Below are 19,860 nucleotides of genomic sequence, written 5' to 3'. Positions count from 1 at the left end.
CCTGCGTATACTGTATGGGCTGCCGTTTGAACATATTTCCTTTTGATGCGATAGCGTATTCTCTCCGCAGTCTCTTCTTCACAACAGCTCCACGGTCTCCCGTACCCACCCGTTCAAATGTTTTCTGATTGCGGTGAGCTCCCAAAACCTTTTGCTTTGTGATGCACCTAAATACTTTTATTTTTCCTTCATATATTTTCCACCTTTCCGCATTTCTTTACTCGTATAATATATCTGTGTATATAAATATCGATCACCACTGTAGCTCAGTCATCTCGGTCCTTTTGTGTTTGTGCACGGTGCACAAACAGTCGTTTTAAAAAAGCTTCACCACGAGACCACCTCTTTTATTTTTTAAATTTTTTTTATTTTGGTCTACATTATAGATAATTTTTGTTCAATATTTTGTATTCTGTTTTCGGAATGTTTTGTTATTTACTTGAGTGTACGTGTTAGGTAATTTTTAGGTAGAGTTACCTACATTATTTTATCAGGCACACGGTTGAAAGTGCATGACAACGCGTGGTTGTCTGTATAGCACGACTTTTCCTGCACGTACCTCCAACCTACTGCTCCTAAATCATATTGTTACTATATCAAGTACCCAACCGCAGATTCCGGCAGTTTATCAACCTGAATAAACACTCGAATAAGACAATCGCATTATTTAAAATAATATAATATTTGTCGTGCACAAAAAATATGGAAACTCTACGTTCTGTAGAGTAAAAAAATGTGAAAACTACTGCAACTGTGATAGTGCTCGAAATACTTCGTGATTTTCGTCATAAGTACATATTTTTTATCCATTCGGATTAGGTAGGCTCTTAAAGATGGCACTTCACTTTTCCGTTGACGTAGCAAATTATTTCCCCAATTACATTTAGTTACTCATCTAAATGCGGGATATTATTTTAATCTGATATAACCACAGAGGTAATTAAAGTGATTATTCAATAAAATCCTAATTTTTTTATTGGCTGCGTTTACTCCCTTTATGGTGAAAATTAGACTCATTAATTCCTAAAAGAGTCAAAATTTAATTAAATACAGGGTCTTTTAATTAAAGTATTAGGTGCGACTAAAAAAGTAACGATTTTTAACAATATGTTCAACTATTTTATAATTATATTTAATACTTTTAAATATGGAACTATCATAAAAATATTATCAGTCTAGGATTCGTGACTTAAAGCATCATATTAACTTAAATTGGATATGTGCCTATAATTTTATATTTTATTTTCATATACCTAACACTTTATAGAAACTATTGAAATTTAAAGCATAACCTTTTGAAACATTATGTACATAAGTATTACTACTATTTATTTTCTTACTAATAATAAATGGTGTGTTGCTAGTTGCTATAGGTAACACGCACATCAATATGTATATGCTCTAAAATATTAGCTCGTTAAAACGAACAGTAAAGATTATAATAAATTTGGGTTTTGGAATGAATTTGTATAACTTATGTACTTGGCAACAGCTTTTTTAAACACCCAAGGGGTTAGTTCGTATAGGATTGGGTTATTTTCTTGCGTCTATGTTTGTAAAACTTGAAATCCGATCTACATTTCGCTTTATTTATTCAAATTTGTTACGATTATATAAACTATTTCATTTGTTTTTCAATTCCATTTGTAATATAAATAAAAGCACCGTTGTGTTTATAGTCCGAATGAAAATTACAGTATAGTGATAAATTTAAAAAATAATTGGTTTTGAATTTCGAGGATGCTTGATTAGAAACAAAAATACTATCTGTTAAAAGTTTAAAACAATATAATTCAAAAAATATATTTTGCAGGTGAAATAGTAAAAATTAATTGAACTCATAGATACATGAAACATAAATAATGTTTCTTGGAATATATAGTATTATATTATTCTGTTGATATGAATAGTATAATTATTATTAGTTAACTGAGCTATTTATGCATGAATTGATTGATCTAACTAGCAAGTAATAATTATTCAATATAATAATAATATAATAACCATAAATTACCAATGTTACGTATATGCGATATACTAATACTTTAAATACTTAGATTTTAATATTGGCTAAAGTTTTAAATTTCTCTTGAGACAAGTATCATTTTTTTTTTTAATATTTAAAATGAAAAATATTTTTAAAGTACTTAGAATACTTTTATAATATTTTAAATATTTTTTTTTGAAATACTATTTTTATGAATACACATTCTGACTTTTTAAGTAATACTTTCATAATTATTCAAGTATTTATGCCAAATACTTTTGAAAAGTATTCACTCAAGTCAGTTAAAGTGTCATTTTTCAATAATAACGAATGACTTAAAACAGGTAGATATATAGGTATTTTTCAGATAATTATTTGCAATTTGGTATATAATTTATTACTACAATTTATAAGTTAAGCTTGATATACCCAAACATTCTTTATTTCTACAATCAAATTGGGCTTTATCGTGTTGAATTTTTTGAACATATTTTTGCTAAACAGAAAATATTTGAAAAATACAATTCTAGAGCTCTGAGATAATACTTTGTACTGGATATTTTCTTCGCGTACTACTTTTCACAGCCTTAGGGACCGAGAGAGCTCGCTTACTCGAAAATATCGAAAATATCCGTCGTTGACTCGTTATAAAATCTCATGCCAGTTAGCCAGTTATAGATAAAATAGCTCTCAACTGCAGCAGTTTCGACCGTTATTATACTAATAAATATTTATAATTATTATAACTTATAAAGTAACAGCGTTTATTCGAAATTATTTGACTTTTCAAGAATATATTATTTTATAAGATCTTTTCATATTTTTTCAACAGATAAATCAGCTCATAAAATAAAATATTATGTTTGCCATTATTATTGTGAAATTTATGGTACGATACTGTTCCGATAATAATTTCTCCTATTCGTGTTCTCATCATGATAAAGTTTCAAGAAATCAAATTCTGTGTCAATTGTAACTTTGTTAGTGAAAAAAAAATAGTATTTAATTTTACAATAGTTTTATTATTATATTTAATATTTATGACTCCCTATTTCACACCACATCAGACGCGTTACACTGCAACACTGCATCCTCTCCCTGCACTTGTCGTTTTTAGCGTGCTGTTCTTGGCGCCTGAGTGTCTGACCGCGTTTCTATAGGAACGCGTAGTTACTTTGAGTTTGGCGCGAAAACACGATACTGTCACGTGCAAGATGGTTATTCAATAATTGTTATTGACACAGATTCTGACCATGTGGTACATTGGTACATTATCAATACGCCGTAAAATCACTGTATGATATAATACCTATACACATAATGTACCTGTACTGCAGCTAGCTATACCACAGAAAATAAAATAATGGATAGGCCATTCCTTTATCAACAACATAAGGGTTGGCGGGTCGGAATATAGATGAGAGACAGATTACTTTTATATACTGATCTCACTATGAGCTTTGATTGTATTATTGTTATGTAATTCATAAGACCTATCGAAACCTAAAAAAATATCAAAAAGTTCATTCCCGTGTGATAAAATCTGATGGTCTATCAATACTTTAATTCTTAAATTATCTAACTAATTAAAAAAATATTAATTCAATAATTCTATTCATCTGTGGGAAAAACCATCGTTCGGAATAAAACAAATAGGTAGGCACTACAATTTTATCATTCCAAGTGCTAACTTTCTGAGGGATAATTTTTTTTAGATTTTAATCGGTGATACTGATACTGGCGCATTGTTTGTACAATGATTTGTTTTTTGTGCTAGAGAATTTTTATAATAGAAAAAGATGGTTAGGTTTTTAACTTTGAGGGTGGTTTATAGTAGAAAGTTGGATCTAGTTGGTTTATTAGTTTTTAGGAAGACCAAAAGTGAAAATGCCTAGTAATTTTGAAAAATTATAAAAAATTATAAGAAATTAAAAAAAAATATGAACCACTCTAGTGCCACCTGATAAATAATACATAGTAAAAATACATTTTGAAGATATTCGTTATGATGTATTCATAAGCCATTTAGCCATAAAGGTGAGTACATATTCCACTATTTGGCTATTTATAATAATTGTAGTACAAATGGTTAATATTTTTTTCTTTTAAGTGTCAGCTTATAATTTTTAACCTTATCTCATTGTACCTACACTATCACGTGAATTATAAAACTTAAAAGTTTATTTATAATATACATTTTTTAATTTTTCGAGCAAAACAATATTTATAAAACTCATTTGTGGAGTTAATTTTCTTTCAAAATGATCCTGAATGATGTACTTTTTATTACCTAAATGAACTCTATTAAGTTCCATTTTCGCCATTATCAAATTAAAGTGTTATTTCGCCTCGTTAAAACCCAGTGCACAGGAAAATGTGGGATATTAGAATTTTGATGTTATGGGATTGAAAACATAACAGTATGTTTCATGAATATTTATTGGTATAATGATATTTAGGTACAATAGATAAAACTATTAGTATAGTTTTATCTGATCATTATGATGAATCTAGAATCAAGATTCACTGCTTATTAGTTTTTACTTTACTAGCTATTGCGAATTATCTTTTATAAACTTTGGTGTAATGATTAATATGAAATTTTCATATACATTTAAAGTTGAATTATTCATAAAAATTAACAACTAGTATTTAATACTGTAATATGAAATATTTAAAAATATTTACTATGCTTTTAAAGTCTTAAATTAATAATTACATCAGATTTAGAAATTTCACTCAACATATCATTGAATAGTTTGAATTTTAGTATGGGATTTAAGTTACAATTATTAATATTGTGGAAATATATTTAAATATTATACGCTTAAATAAAATGGAGGAAAAAGAGAAAATTTGTTGAGGAAGTCGAACCTCACTGTTTATTTTCATCCCTTTTTATTTTTAATGATGTATATGCTATGAAGTCTTAATTAAGCTTATTAAAGTATTACAAAATAAAAATAAAATGTCAGCAAAAATAATTTAAGCCCAAAGAAGGTAATTTATAAAAAAAAAATATAATATAATATGTGTTACCTATATCATAACATTTAAATATCCAATATTCAACTCACGTAACATATTTAAATTTGTTGTCATTATCGACCAAAATGTAAATATATGATTTTAGTTTAGGTAAAGAAATTTAAAAAAAAAACTTTTTATCGTAACAGTATATTGTGTTTTTTACAATATTGTAAAATTTTCTCATTAATAAGGACAGTATTGGAAATTATTATAGTTATCTAAATTCTGAGTTTAATAAAATGGTTTAATACAGTATTATAATATAATATTTAATTATTTTATATATTATTATTTAATATAAGGTGATAAATATTTGAGAACTGAGATGTACCTATCTAACTTACTTAACTGTAACTTTATATAATATGTATAAATATATGCTAATTCACTATTTTATACTATGTAGTACACAGGGATATTAAATTATTATAATACTAAATACTTAGTTGAATTATTTTCCAATAATATTGTTATGTACCTATACACATAATATTATCTGCAAACTAATACTCATATTTATTTCGTTTTACTCTGTATGTTTATTTTGAAAAGTCTTTGAATCTTGCTAAAGCTCTGACGCTATGTTAAATGCCATGTTAATACAACGTTAAAGTTCTTAGATATTAACTTAACTATTATATTATAATAATTAACTACTATAATAATAATTCATTTAAAATTATTATACGAGTATATATATATATATATAATGTATTTTATATCATAAACGAGTATATATTAAAATATAATGCAACATTGCGTGCGAGTGCATAATATAATGTCCTATAATAACTACTAATTTGTAAGTACAACAGTTTGATTTTGTTTTTGATTCGTTCTCTATAATAAACTAAGCCATTTGAAACTATATTATATTTGTAGGTGGGTTCCTACATATTATTATATATTTTATAGGTATAATAGGTACTCCACTAATATTGCGCATATTGTGACATGAAATAAAATAGATAGGCATCCAATTTGATAATAATAACAATAATAATGATAATTTGGTAGTCGGTATAGTATATAAAATTATTATTACTGCGACGTTGTATATAATAATATAAAATATACGCTTACATTATTATTATTATTGTTATGTTACATAATATAAACGCTTACGTCAATTACACACAGGCACACAGCCGACATGCCTGTAAAATAAAAATCTAGGGCTATGATTTCGAGTGTGTAATAACAATACCAGCAACAGCAATACCTTCACACTTAGTAATAATGATAATAAAAATAGTAACAACGCTGCTATATTATATTAATATTAAAATAATAATTATTATTGTACGCGTAGAGGAAACTATAATAATATAATAATATGTGTAATATACAATATTTCACGGCGATGGCTTTTACTTCCGATACTTCCGAGTACACAGCAGGGCAAGTGGATCCCACTACTAATGACATACGCATAATATTAATCATTAATATGCAGATTGGTACTACACCGAGATGTGAATTTTATTTTTATTCCGACATAATAATAGCACGCGCGTGTGCCCACCGCCGCACCACTCGCCGTCGCGGTTGCTGTCGGTCTATCGTCCTGTCGACTCTATCGCCGCCGACGTTCACGCCATTTACCTTTCGAAAACTCGTCCAAGGTCAATATCGTCGTTGTCGTCGTCGTCGTTGTAGTCGTCCGGCGTGACCGCGCCGAGCGCCCGCACAGGTTGCGACACGCGAAACCGGCAGCGGCTCCGTCGGCGGCGACTGCAGTCAGCTGTGCGTTAAATTAGCATAAACGCGCCGTGACGGTTAACCGCATTGTGTTAGCAGCAGCCGTTATTATAGGATTGACCCAAAGACAATATTACGCCGTTTATAATAATAATAACAACAATAATAACATATTCTTTGTGCGTGTCTCGAGGTAAATACACATTTTTCCTCCTCGTGATAATATTTCCCTTGTCACTTCTCCGCGTCACGTCGTTTCGCTTCCACAACGACGCACTAATATTTACACGTTTATGCGCGCGACGTCACTGGCAACCATAATAATAGCAATAATAATAATAATAATATAATATAATAAACCCATTACCGCTATATTATCATTATTATATCCATACGCCTTACGCATATAATATGTATTATAATGGTATAGGCACCTACGACCTACCTATACCTTCAATACCATCGTCGTTGTTCCACACGACGTTGGCGTACTTAAGTAATCCGTACCTAGGCAGGTACTTATGGCTTATGGCTATTATAATCATTATTTAGTACAAACTATAAAGTATCAACAGTACAATAAACTATAAAGAGTATTATAATATTGTGTTTATAGTTATGAATTTTTATATTTGTTGTTTTTTTATTTCTTACTTTTACTCAAAGCGATATCATGAATACCCATAGAGTAATATTACTAGAGTAGTACTACAGTAGTACCGTACAGACGGCTTAAAAGATAACAAATTTGATTGCAAAACACATGACTACAACTAGACAATAGAATATTACAATAATTTGGATTAAAAATAAAAAAATATTATACGTACCTATCTACAGTAAAGTTAAAATTTTATAAAACATAATTTAGGAAGCTCCTACATAATTTACGTAGATTAATTAACTTTGCGCGCAAAGAAGTTGTTTACAAACGAGAATGCATTTATACTAAAGAAAAAAATGACTTTGATTAAATAATTCCATTAAATAATCTCTACCAATTTCTACGGAATCCCTGCAGTGAAGTATTTCTCTTTTAACATATTTCGTAAACAGAGGCGTTATTGCGTTAACCGACTTTGAATAATAATAATATATTAAAATCAACGATTAAAATGAATAAAATATATTATGTTAAATAATAGGTAGTATCATAGCTAAATATATTATTTATCCATCGGTTGTAGGTGTATTGTAATATTAGTCTGAGTGTTAAATACCTAGAATGTACTATAATATAGTATATTATATGTGTTATCATTCTTAATGTTTAATAAAATTAAAATGATACGTGTCAATATTAAAAACAACATTATGAAATAATGTGATTCGTCTTATTTCATATAACAACGAATTTGAGTTGTCTAAATTGATATGAATATGATAGTATTACATAGGCACTACGTATTTACTCTGGTACAAGAAGTAAAATTCTCAATTAATTTTAGGTTAAAGATATATTAAAATATAAATGGCTAGGTATATTACATAGTTTTCTATAATAAATATTTAAATATTATGTATTTATGTTTCTATTAATGAAAAAATTAAATTAAATGAAGATTGTGTTTTAATAATATTCTATAATTCTCAAAAAAGTATCGTATTATTATACCTATTACAATAGGTACTTGTGAAATTATTATAAACTATACAATTATTATACAATACTATTACACCAACATAATGTATTTTTAGTTTTTGATAGGTTTTAACTTTTATTGAAATTATGCGTTAGAATGTTCTTTCAAGAAACCTTTAAAGAAGAGTGCAAAGGGATTTGAGTGCTTTCATAAAAGCGTTTTTTCAAAGTATAATTTTTGATACAACTAAAATACTTATTAAAAAAATATATTAATTGTGTTATAAAGTTATACATTTTGGCATTTTGTTAATTGAGTGTTGTTTTTGTTACAGGTGTAATATTATTATTGTGCCTATAGTAAATATTTATGAAAAAAACATTTTTATTCCTAACCAATGCTTTGAAAATAATATACATACTTGAAGTTTCAACTTTATTAATTGTTATAATATTTAGGTCATGAACTATACCGACAACAAAAAAGTCGAAACCATATTATATTCATTGAATTATTTTATTTTGTTCTAAAAAAGATTTTTATTGGGGAAATAAGGACAAATATCTTGAGCCGAACATTGTTAAATTTGAACATAGAGTATTTAAACGTTTTTTTTTACAATGTTAAGTTATAATATTAATTAGTTTTAATTTATAAATTACATAATGTTTTATTTAATATTATGAAAAATAATTCATCAGAAAATATTTTCATTCGAGTAAAAAAAAAATAAAGTTGGTTATATGTTTCATTCTGGTTCTATGTTAAATACCTTTTAGGCTTTTTATACACATAATGTATTATTATAAAAATAAATGATAATGTAATGTATCTTATATAAGCATTAAATTAAAATGATTATAAAAAAAAAAACAGCAAATAAATAATTTTGACAATAAATTTGGTGTCTTTTATATATCAAAATCTGGTAATTTATAATGTAGATATGCTACTTACAAAATTAATTGTAATGTTAAAATATGTTTGAGTACTTTTTTTATTGCTGATAAATGATAATAAATTCATTATTGAAAAATTTGATCACTATTTCCATTTTCTCAAGTACCTATATATTGTTTTATTGTTTTTATGTCATTCCTTTAAACTTCTAACCTATTTTATTTTAACGCATAGACTAACTACTGCAATTTAAATTAAGCCTAATCTAATATATTTGTTACATCTCATGTTTTTATCTCAACATTTTTTTTTTTAACTCCGAATAATTTGGGATCGTAATTTATTTTAAAATTTTATGAATTATATTTACCTATCCATAGTATACTATATTTATGATATTATGTTCAATGTCAATGTGTATAATATTAAAATTCAAAACATGTAGGCCATGGATATTATGTTTATTTGTGCATTTTTAATATTTTTTAAATAGTTTAACAGAAATAGAAGTTATATAGGTACCTAGTTTTACCCATATGTAATGTACACTGTATATATTTATATAATTAATTTATAATAATTTTTTTTCTTTGTTAAATACCAGCTTTAAATGAATGTTGTTAATTATAGTACAGTAGCTTAAATACATAAAAAATTCAAATTTTTATTACCTATACCTACAATATTGGAATAATATGTGTTATTTATTGTAAAAATAATATGTATACCTCCTTATAATTGGTAAAAATTTGAAGTTAAAATCAAAAGGTAAATCAAAAAAAAAACGAAGTTGTTTTAATATAAAGTTTTATAATAAATCATAATGTATAATTCTATTATGTGTTATACTACAATAGATACAAACGATCAATTATGTATGTTTGATATAATATGAAAAATATTTGTTATCTGCAACTACATTAAAATATGTTTACCTACTAATTAATATTTTTTTATAATGCGAGACTTATTTATGTATTTTGTGTTAACAACATTTTTTTTTATATGTGGTAGGTAGTATTAGATTTAGTATCATAATGCATATTATTATAACTGAATGAGAAAAATTATATTATCATTCTAAATTCTGATTTCCAATGTTATTATTTGTTGCTCACAAAAGTATAACAATTATATTTTTGGTTTAATATGCTGATCGTATATTCTCCCCTTTGCTACGCTTCAATTAACAGCAACAAAGATTAAATTAAGATCCCAGAGTGATTACTTTTATGCGATTTAGTTGTCGGCTATACGTCATATTCGCTGTTCCTTCTGATGGAATTTATTGGTTACATCCGCAATTCTCGTACACAACAGTAGTATATTTTACTGTAACAAGAAACTAACATTATTTTTACTGACGATATGATATGAACATTATTTGAGCACGTTATGCAATGGTTTAATTTTGCAAACACATTAAATTGATCGTATTATTATAACATAACATTATTATGCTTTTATGATATTATGTACTATGCAGCTATATTTTAAGTTATTTATGTATTTTTTTCTACCTTTAGAAAAATTATAATATTTTTAATAATTGCTGATAATCTTTTTACATCACAATTTAATTTTACTATGATTACATTTATGGAACCTAACAGATTATAACAGCAAGCACAAAAATTGATCATAAAATATAGTTTTATTTTTTAATACGTTTTGAATTAGGTTCGTCTCAGAAATATGTAATAATATATGATATTATGTAAAATATTTGAATACTATTTGTATAACTGCGAGTATTGAGAAATATTAAGTTTTCAGATAATTTAAATTATTTTTAAACGATTACGGTATAACAGAAAATATTATTTATGAATGCAAAATCTATTGTAGTTGCATGTATTTTGAGTTGCACTATTCTCCGCAAATTACCCAGGACAATTCAAACATTTGTACAAACGCCTAACCGTATTCGGCATCTAAAATAATTAAGCTATCGTAGAAGACATTTAGAATTATTTTATGTTTTAAACAGTAAGAATACTGCAAGATATATTATGCTCAAAAGTATCTATTAATAATTGACAAGCGTATGTTTCGTTATTTCTACGGTAGAAGCGTTGGCGAAAAACGATCGGTTGATAAATGACTTTGATTTTTAACCATCGTCATAACATTACCATTGGCGCTGCCAAATACATTTTTACCATTGTATTCAAGGTCGTATCCATATCAACTTGCCGAGACAACAAGTCATACCAGTATATTAATGCAGGTCGTTAACCCGAATGCGATACTCTTCGAATCAACCACCTCTTCGTTAATTGCATATTATAATATTTTTCCAGTCAGTCGAATTGGAGTTATTATCCACCCGCAGCACACTTTATATTACATAGCGTTCTTCATATTTGCACGACCACAGCTGCCGCTATAGCGTTATTCGTATTTGCATGCCCATTATTATTATTATTTTTTTTTTATGGGTACACATTATTATCATTATAGGAATCGAGTTTCATCATAACCGAATCATGTTCGCGGCACCAATTATTACCGTCTACGAGTATAGGTACCTACTACAAACACGCGTAAGATTTACACAATAGTTGACATGAATACACACGCGGATAATACATAATGTTAGTATTATATACCTATGCGATGTGACATGCAGATTTGTATTGTTGTACAATAATGTCCTATAGCGAATAGTTATGTTTTTAATTTCCCCATAAAACTGTTTATCAACTGCAAACATTTTGTCAACAACAACATTTCGCGTTGTGCGCGACTCGGATCGCATATTCGCGCAAAATTGATACGATCGACGCTCAGTGGAACAATATTATCGAGCAAATCAATAATTATTACTTTATAGAATTGTACAGGGTGACCATTTATCACTTAAGGAAGATATTTCTTCTACGGTGATTTTAGTTTCATGGAAAAGTTTATTTATGCGATAAGTGGATCCTCCCAATTTTTTTTACTAAGCGCTTCAATTGTAACGAATAATATATGAATAATACCATCTGATTTTACCTTATTTACACTTTTAAGGTAAGCAATTACAATTTTTATGCAACAGCAGTTAAACTTTGATCCCAGTAGAAATATCATGTAGGTAATTATAATATACAATAGGAGCAGCTTTTGATATGTCGGTATTTATACGTCTTATATAGGTGATTTACCTATCATATTTAAATTGTATGAGCCTAGTGATGAATGGTATGTAAGACAAATAGGTACCCACTTATTATATTTTTACGAACGATGAATAATAAAAAGTTCTAAATAAAAAACAGAACTCGCAATTTATGAAATGAAATATTTTATTTTATTATTGTATTTTTCAGGAATTTTGTTACAAGCTACCGGACCAAGGATCTATGCACCATAAACAAATGTAAGTTTTACGTAAATTTTACAAATAATTATTAGGTTAACTATAATTAATTTTAAATTAAACAATTTTGTCGGAAAGTGTTGCTAAAATTTTTTTACCCAATATTGCGATAGAATTACTTTAATTTAATAATAATAATTTATTTTTGAAATTCACTAAAAACAGTAAAAACTGAAAAAATGTTATCGTTAAAACTTCTTCAGCATAAAATCTCTCGATGAGTTTTTCAAAACTTTAGTTCATAAATCACACTTTTTTGTGGGGGCGAAAAATCTAATAGATTATGTGAACAGTAGTTATAGTATAAACTGTAGAGAGGTCTTCTTATCTTCAGAAGTTTATTATGTCTGTATCCAGTTTGACTTGTTTGTTGGCCGAGTCTGGTTAATAAAACTAATTGTTTTTTTTTAAATAAATAATTCACGTAACCAATTAGTAGCTATAAACTAATATTTAATGATTATACATTTTTCTAATATAAATATAATTTATAGAACAATTTTTTATCAGAAAAATATGAAATAATTCCTTTATTGAAACCATATATTGGTTTTTCAAGTTAGAAGTGCACACGATGTCACGGAAATTGCTCGTCCGATTCATGTTGAATTTTATTACGCAGGTTTACGGTAGTATTTCTTTATACATTACGGGGGTCATACTTCGATCTGATCGTAAAATCTCGTAATAGTTCTTAAAATGTTCAATACCGCCACTTTCGTTTTTAAAACTAAAACCCTAGTGGATTACGAATCGGTTATTATGCATTCATGCACAACAAAAATAATGATTTAAACATGTAAACAATTGTAGGCTAATAAACATTTGTATTTGAAGCCTTTAATTAATAATAAAAAAAAAAAAATAATGATGTGTAGAAACAAAAATATAATATGAGAACAGAGAACTATTAAGCAGTGTAATAACTTTATTAAAGCTCATTATGTTAAAGCGTGAGAAATAAACATTCAGTAAAAGTTACTATTATGTTAGGTACGAATGTACGTTTCTACGAGAGAATATAGTAATAGATTGGTATCTGTATATTTTATTCAAAGTATAGTAAAGTCACAAAGATTTAAAATTAAAATACTTCGATAGAAGTGTAAATTTTAATTGAATTTGGATTTGAGAGCTTTGGCATTTTCAAAAAAATCGTCCAATTAACAATTTATAACAGTTTTGATTTGAAAATAGAAGTTTGTATTACCACAAGATATTCTTTATTAATTGGTAAAAAAAATTATAAGTATTTAAAAATATAGTTATACAAAATATACTTCAAAATAGTATGTATAAGTGGTTAAGGATGATAAAAGCACGCTTGGCGAATCACTCTGTATTTATTATTATTTCATAAATTAATAATATCTCTATTAATCCTATATTTAGGTAAAAACAAAAAAAATATAAAATAAGTAAAAAAAAAACAATATATTTAAATTTTAAATGTTAATTACATATATTTAAGTATTAATCTGACCTATATGTAAGTGTTTTAAAAAAAAAAATTATATCATTAAAACTACGAAAATTGTTCACAAAATAACATAAGTCACATTTTGTATGCATGAAATAATTATTTTATAATGTGTTTTAATAGACAATAATATGATAATAATATTAAATGTTTATACATTTAATATCGTGTGACAGTATTATTATGCTACTAAAAACTTATTTCTTAGCATTATTCACTTTCAAATAACAGATTAACCTAAACTAATAATTTAAATTTTACAAACGTGACGTGTATTATTTATAATTATTATATTAATATATTATTATATAAATACATAATAGTTGTGTGTGAATATGAGTATACAAGTATGTAGGTAGTATACAGGGTGATTCATGGAGCATACATCACTCATTATTTCCAAAAGTGTAAATGTTTTTGGAAATATAATTTTACATAGCTTCAAGTCGTTTACAAAACCATGTTTTTATTAAAAAATTATATTTTTAACATTTTTTTATCCCTATAGTTTTTTCTTTTTTTTTCTTTTTTGAATGACGACATGTAGTTTTATTTTGATATTCCAAAACATAATTTTTTTTCTAAGTATTTTGATACATAAAAATTGAATTTAGGGCAAGTAGTTTATGAATTATAAATATTTTAAGTATAGATGAACGGAGTAGTGGACAAATATGTCGCGGAGTAACCCAGTACCACTCTACTCCGCTCATCTAAACTTTAAATACCTATATCTCGTAAACTACTTTCCCTAAATTCAATTTTTGTATATCAAATTACTTAGAAAAATATTCTGTTTTGGAATATCAAATTAAAACTACATGTTGTCATTCAAAGTAAAATACTTAAAAAATTATAGGGATAAAAAAATGTTAAAAATATAATTTTTTAATAAAAACGTTGTTTTGTAAACGACTTGAAGCTATGTAAAATTATATTTTCAAAAACATTTACACTTTTTGAAATAATGAGTGTTTTACGCTTCATAAATCACCCCGTATAGGTATATATAATATAATATATAGTTACAACTATAAAGTATGTAATATTGAACATTTTAACAAACTACACAGGCACACGAATATTGTACAAAAAGAAAAAATAGAATAATACCTTTCCTTCAATCTTTAGGATCCGTATATATCTAAAACTTGAAACTTTTCACAGCTTTATACACATTATTAGGCATTAGCTAAACACATAACCAATTTTAAAATTTACTACAACCTACCGTTTATAACTATATATATATTTATATACACATATTCATATACATTTCAAATATATAAAATATTAAGTATCTTTAGAAATGTAGCCCGACTCTGCCGGTTATCTGCTCAGATTCATGTTTCGTATACAATTATAATATAATATGTACATAATATGATATAGTCATTGAATTCAAATTTAAGATAATATAAATAACTACCCAACCAACCAATGACGAATGCGTAAAATTCAATGCTAGGATACCTATACTATACAGCAGAACGACTTTTCCGTATTTTTATTTTTAAAGTTCGATAGTATTTGCGATCTAAATTTTTGTGTAATTGTTATTGATGCCTATTTGTATTTTATACTAAGTGCAATGTGAATTGTGCATACTTATTTAATAATTTAATTTTTAAAGGCATTACATCATTACTTTGATTCACTACTATTATTGTATCCCATTAAAAGTACCTAATTAATAAAGATTTTATAATTAATTATTTTTGAATAAAGCAAAATTAAATGATTCAATATTCAATCATATAAAGTTGTAAACCTTATACTGTTATAACATAAATTCCGAGATAACAAATATATAAATAATTATGAACATAATACAGGGACCGAGTGTCGGGCACTCATATCATCGCTTCCTATAGTTCGGCATATTTTATCGTCACAATCATTCATTCGAAAGAAATAATAAACTATTAGGTTCGTGAATTTATAAAAGGGTTTATGGTATATTTTAATTTAAATTCCTCATGACAATTTTGAATTATTGTTTTTTGAGATCGATGAAAAATAGGTCTTGTTTAAAATATTTAAAAATAATGTTATATTAAATTGTTAAGTTTAAATAAATGAATACTGAAAATTATACATTTTATTCATATAATAAATAAATATAAAAATATAGACATTCAAAATTTAAAGGGTAGATACTATTTATAGTTAGAAAAATTTTCGAATAAAGCCTTTAATTAAATTTCCAAAAACAGTTTAAACTTTTTAATTTGGTATAAGATTTGAAGCTAGTTTTGTGGTAATATTTCTTGAATCCCAAACGTTTAATTTTTTTTATGCTGCTTTATGAAAATTGGAATACATTTACATATGCTTTGAATGCTGGCCATCACAATTTATTTTAGAAATTGTATTTAAATAGTTGTACGCAATTTTCTATACAATAAAATCAACTGAAATATCCCAAACAAAAAATTTCACTAAACTAATGTGTCCTCTGTTCAGTATTTAAATCAATAATTGACAATCGTTGCTATGAAATAATTTGAATCTCTCACATAATTTTTACTACAAAACGTGGTCGGTGTGTTCACAGATAAATATAAAAATTAAACATAATATATTAATGAAACTAGCAAATTTTCGCATAGTTCTGAATTTAAAACGGTTCCAGATAAGTTTAAAGGTTGCTTAATATTATAATTGTATGATGTATAACAAAATTTACAAGTTAACTTTTCCATTATTATATTTATTTTATTATTACATTACGTTTTTCACTATCTAATAGTTACATTGATTTAAAAATGAATAATGATTAAATATAATATGTTATTTAAGTAAGACAACTCTTAATTTTTTTTAAACTCACGTATATAGTAGTAACAATATCATTAAAAATTATTTTTATTAAGAACTTTTGGTTTCTATAGCTGTATCACTGGTGTGTCTTGCAGAAGTTCGCATGTTGTTTTATGTGATTAACATTATAAGTCACGCGTATTCGCTTTTATCCTTAGTCGGAAGTTTATAAAAGCAGAAATGCATCCGGTTAAAATACGTCATATAGGCGTCTTTTGGTTCAACTTTAAATCGTAACACAAGATTTTCTGTCTTTCCTCATTATATTCTAAAAAACTTTTTTGTTTGAGCAACTTTCCAATATATGAATTTATCAACGAATAGTTTTGTTTTTTAAAGGAATGATTACGGTTGTGTATTCTTAATGTAAATTATAAAGTTAGTTATAAACATTTACCGATCTACTTTTCAACAAAAAGCATGCATACTGAAGAATAGGTTTTATTAAAACTTTACACTACTACCTTGTCTACTCTTAGGGATATAGGTACATTCAATTGACTTTATTTGAGTAGATACCTATATATTCTGACTTTAACTACTACTTTATAATAGATATGTACAATATAATTATTATTGTTGTTGTAACATTATGAACTATTATGGCTATTCAAACAATTCTAATTTCTAAACTTGGGCTTTTCATTTTCAAACAGGTTGAATAAAAAAGTTGAAAGTTAATAAATACAAATTACCTATGTATTACATAAATTTAAACACAATATTGTGATATTAAAGCCATAATATGTATTTTAGGATAACAATTTAAGATATTAAGATGACGTAATATCATACTTAGTATTAGTTAAGGGGATTCAATTAATGTTTAAAAATAATTTTAAAGTAAAATTAAAATAATTTAATAATTAATAGGTATTTACAAAGTTTTCTACTTTTGCTTATTATTTGTTGTATAACTATGTAATTATGAATGAAAAAAAGTTTTAAAAACTGCTATTCGATGACATAATTCAACAATATTATAATATAAATACATGAAAAAAATACACAAAAACATATATTTATACGTCTAATAATTGTTTTGAATTTATTTATGACATAAATTTGATTATTGGTTCTGAAAAATTTTTACCGAGTGGCTAGATTTCTTGCACTAGATTTACGCAAATTTAAGTTTATTATAATGTAATTTTAAATGAACTTAGAATATTGATTAATTACATTGAATTATATTAATAAAATTTCCTAGTCAAAACAGTTGTTCAAAAAAATAAAAACTATTTAATGATTATGATAAAAATTTTAAATCACAACAATCATTTCATTTGCAATTAGAACAATTTCAAGTAAAGAATATTATGATGATAAATATTCTTATTTTGCATAAATATTCTCGATTAAAGTTTATTGTATATTCTTAATTTATGCTTTTGTTTCAAGATGTCCGTGTACTATTAAATAGATTGAAGAATAGTTAAATCAAAAGGGTGTTATGATAATATTTTGACGAGACGACGCACATTATGATGTAATATAATATGCATATTATAAACCATAAATTTATTTTTTCGCTGTTTAATATTCATATTCAGCTACACAACATGGTTGCTAAAACTCAAGTCATGTGGTCTATTTTTAATGATTTTTTAATGAAATAGATTATTTAGAAAAATAAAATAGACACAACTGAAAATAATTAATATTAATTATGAAAAAATTGACTGTTGTACAAAATGTAAGTCTATTAACTACGTCTAAGCATTTTAAATAATTAATGGCCATTTAAATAATGACATATTATTATAATTTTAGGCACCTATACATTATTGAAATAAATATTTAAAACGGTTTTATTATGATTAAATATATTTTAATGGATGTCACAATGAATAATAGTAGATTATAAACTTAATTACTTTAAATGTAGAAAATACTTGATAGTATTAAACTGATAGTATATACTTTTTCTTAATGCATATGCGGTAATAGTAATTATTAATAATTATTGCATACATAAAAATACTATTTTAAATACGATGATAGCTAATTAAACTTCAAGTTTTATTTATTTTACTAAATTGGTTTATTACATTTTTTTTAAAATTTGATACTATGTTATTTTGAACAAAGTTGTAATTACAATATTAACAATGTATTAATACGTTTATAATTTTTTTTTTGTACAGCTGAAGTTTTCTATTCTGCTTGTCCAAATAATGATCAGTTAGCAATTATAAATCCGAAAATGTTCATTGATTAGTTTAATGTAACTAACTTGCACAGTTCTTCAAATAAATAAATATCGACTTATTTATCGCTATTATCGACTGAAATAAAAATGAGTTTAATTTAAACATATTATTTTTTTTTTTTACGAGGCTATAGAGTTTCAATTTTTTTATAACTGGACATATGGTTATAATATTTTTTGTGAACATTAATTTATTTAACTATAACTATAATTTTACAATTTAGGAAATGCTAAGGTACCTATCTCGAATATCGTTAGTAGGTACATAATAATATATTTTTGGTCAATAATTGATCTATATTTCTATTATTTATTATAGGTATTTTTACTATAAATTATATTTTAATTATATAGAGCTCTAGAGATTTGTTGTTGAAATTTAAAATTTTGTTGTCTATTATTTTTAAAGGTGTATATGACATTTTGTTATTAAACTTTATGGTGAGATTAATATCAGAAGAGTTGATATGGCCATAGCATGTTTATTATGTTTATAACTCTCGGATGATGGTTTGTGTCATATATTATTTTTCAATTTAAATTTATTTCAAAAGTATTACAACTTTTATACAAAAATAGATAGTGTTCATATTTTTCTATACAATGATGTTGTTGAATGAGGAAATTTTTAATTGTAAGACTTGTTACATGTTTGGAATTATGTCTCGAGTGAATAAACTACAAATCTAGCTAATTTATTTTAAGAAAAAGATTGGATTTGGATTAGTTTGGAGCCTAATTTCTGTTATTGGAGAGACTGAGGACAAAGATGGATAC

The 19,860-nt window shown here is 25.8% G+C and overlaps 1 protein-coding gene across 2 annotated transcripts in view; it reads left to right on the top strand.

Annotated features, from left to right (window-relative positions):
• Positions 1-19,860, top strand: part of LOC107163952 (Ig-like and fibronectin type-III domain-containing protein 1) — a 92,758-nt gene that overhangs the window by 23,297 nt on the left and 49,601 nt on the right. For both annotated transcript variants that reach the window (XM_089219452.1, XM_089219454.1), the window contains exon 2: positions 12,519-12,568. The gene's annotated coding sequence lies outside the window, so the exon portion shown is untranslated. The remainder of the gene's footprint in view (positions 1-12,518; positions 12,569-19,860) is intronic.

This window comes from Diuraphis noxia, unplaced genomic scaffold (assembly GCF_037042655.1).
Source record: "Diuraphis noxia isolate RWA-SAM2 unplaced genomic scaffold, SU_Dnox_SAM2 contig0002, whole genome shotgun sequence".
NCBI lineage: Eukaryota > Metazoa > Arthropoda > Insecta > Hemiptera > Aphididae > Diuraphis > Diuraphis noxia.
The sequence above is the reverse complement of the archived record's forward strand: the minus strand, read 5'-3'. Positions and strand labels throughout refer to the sequence as shown.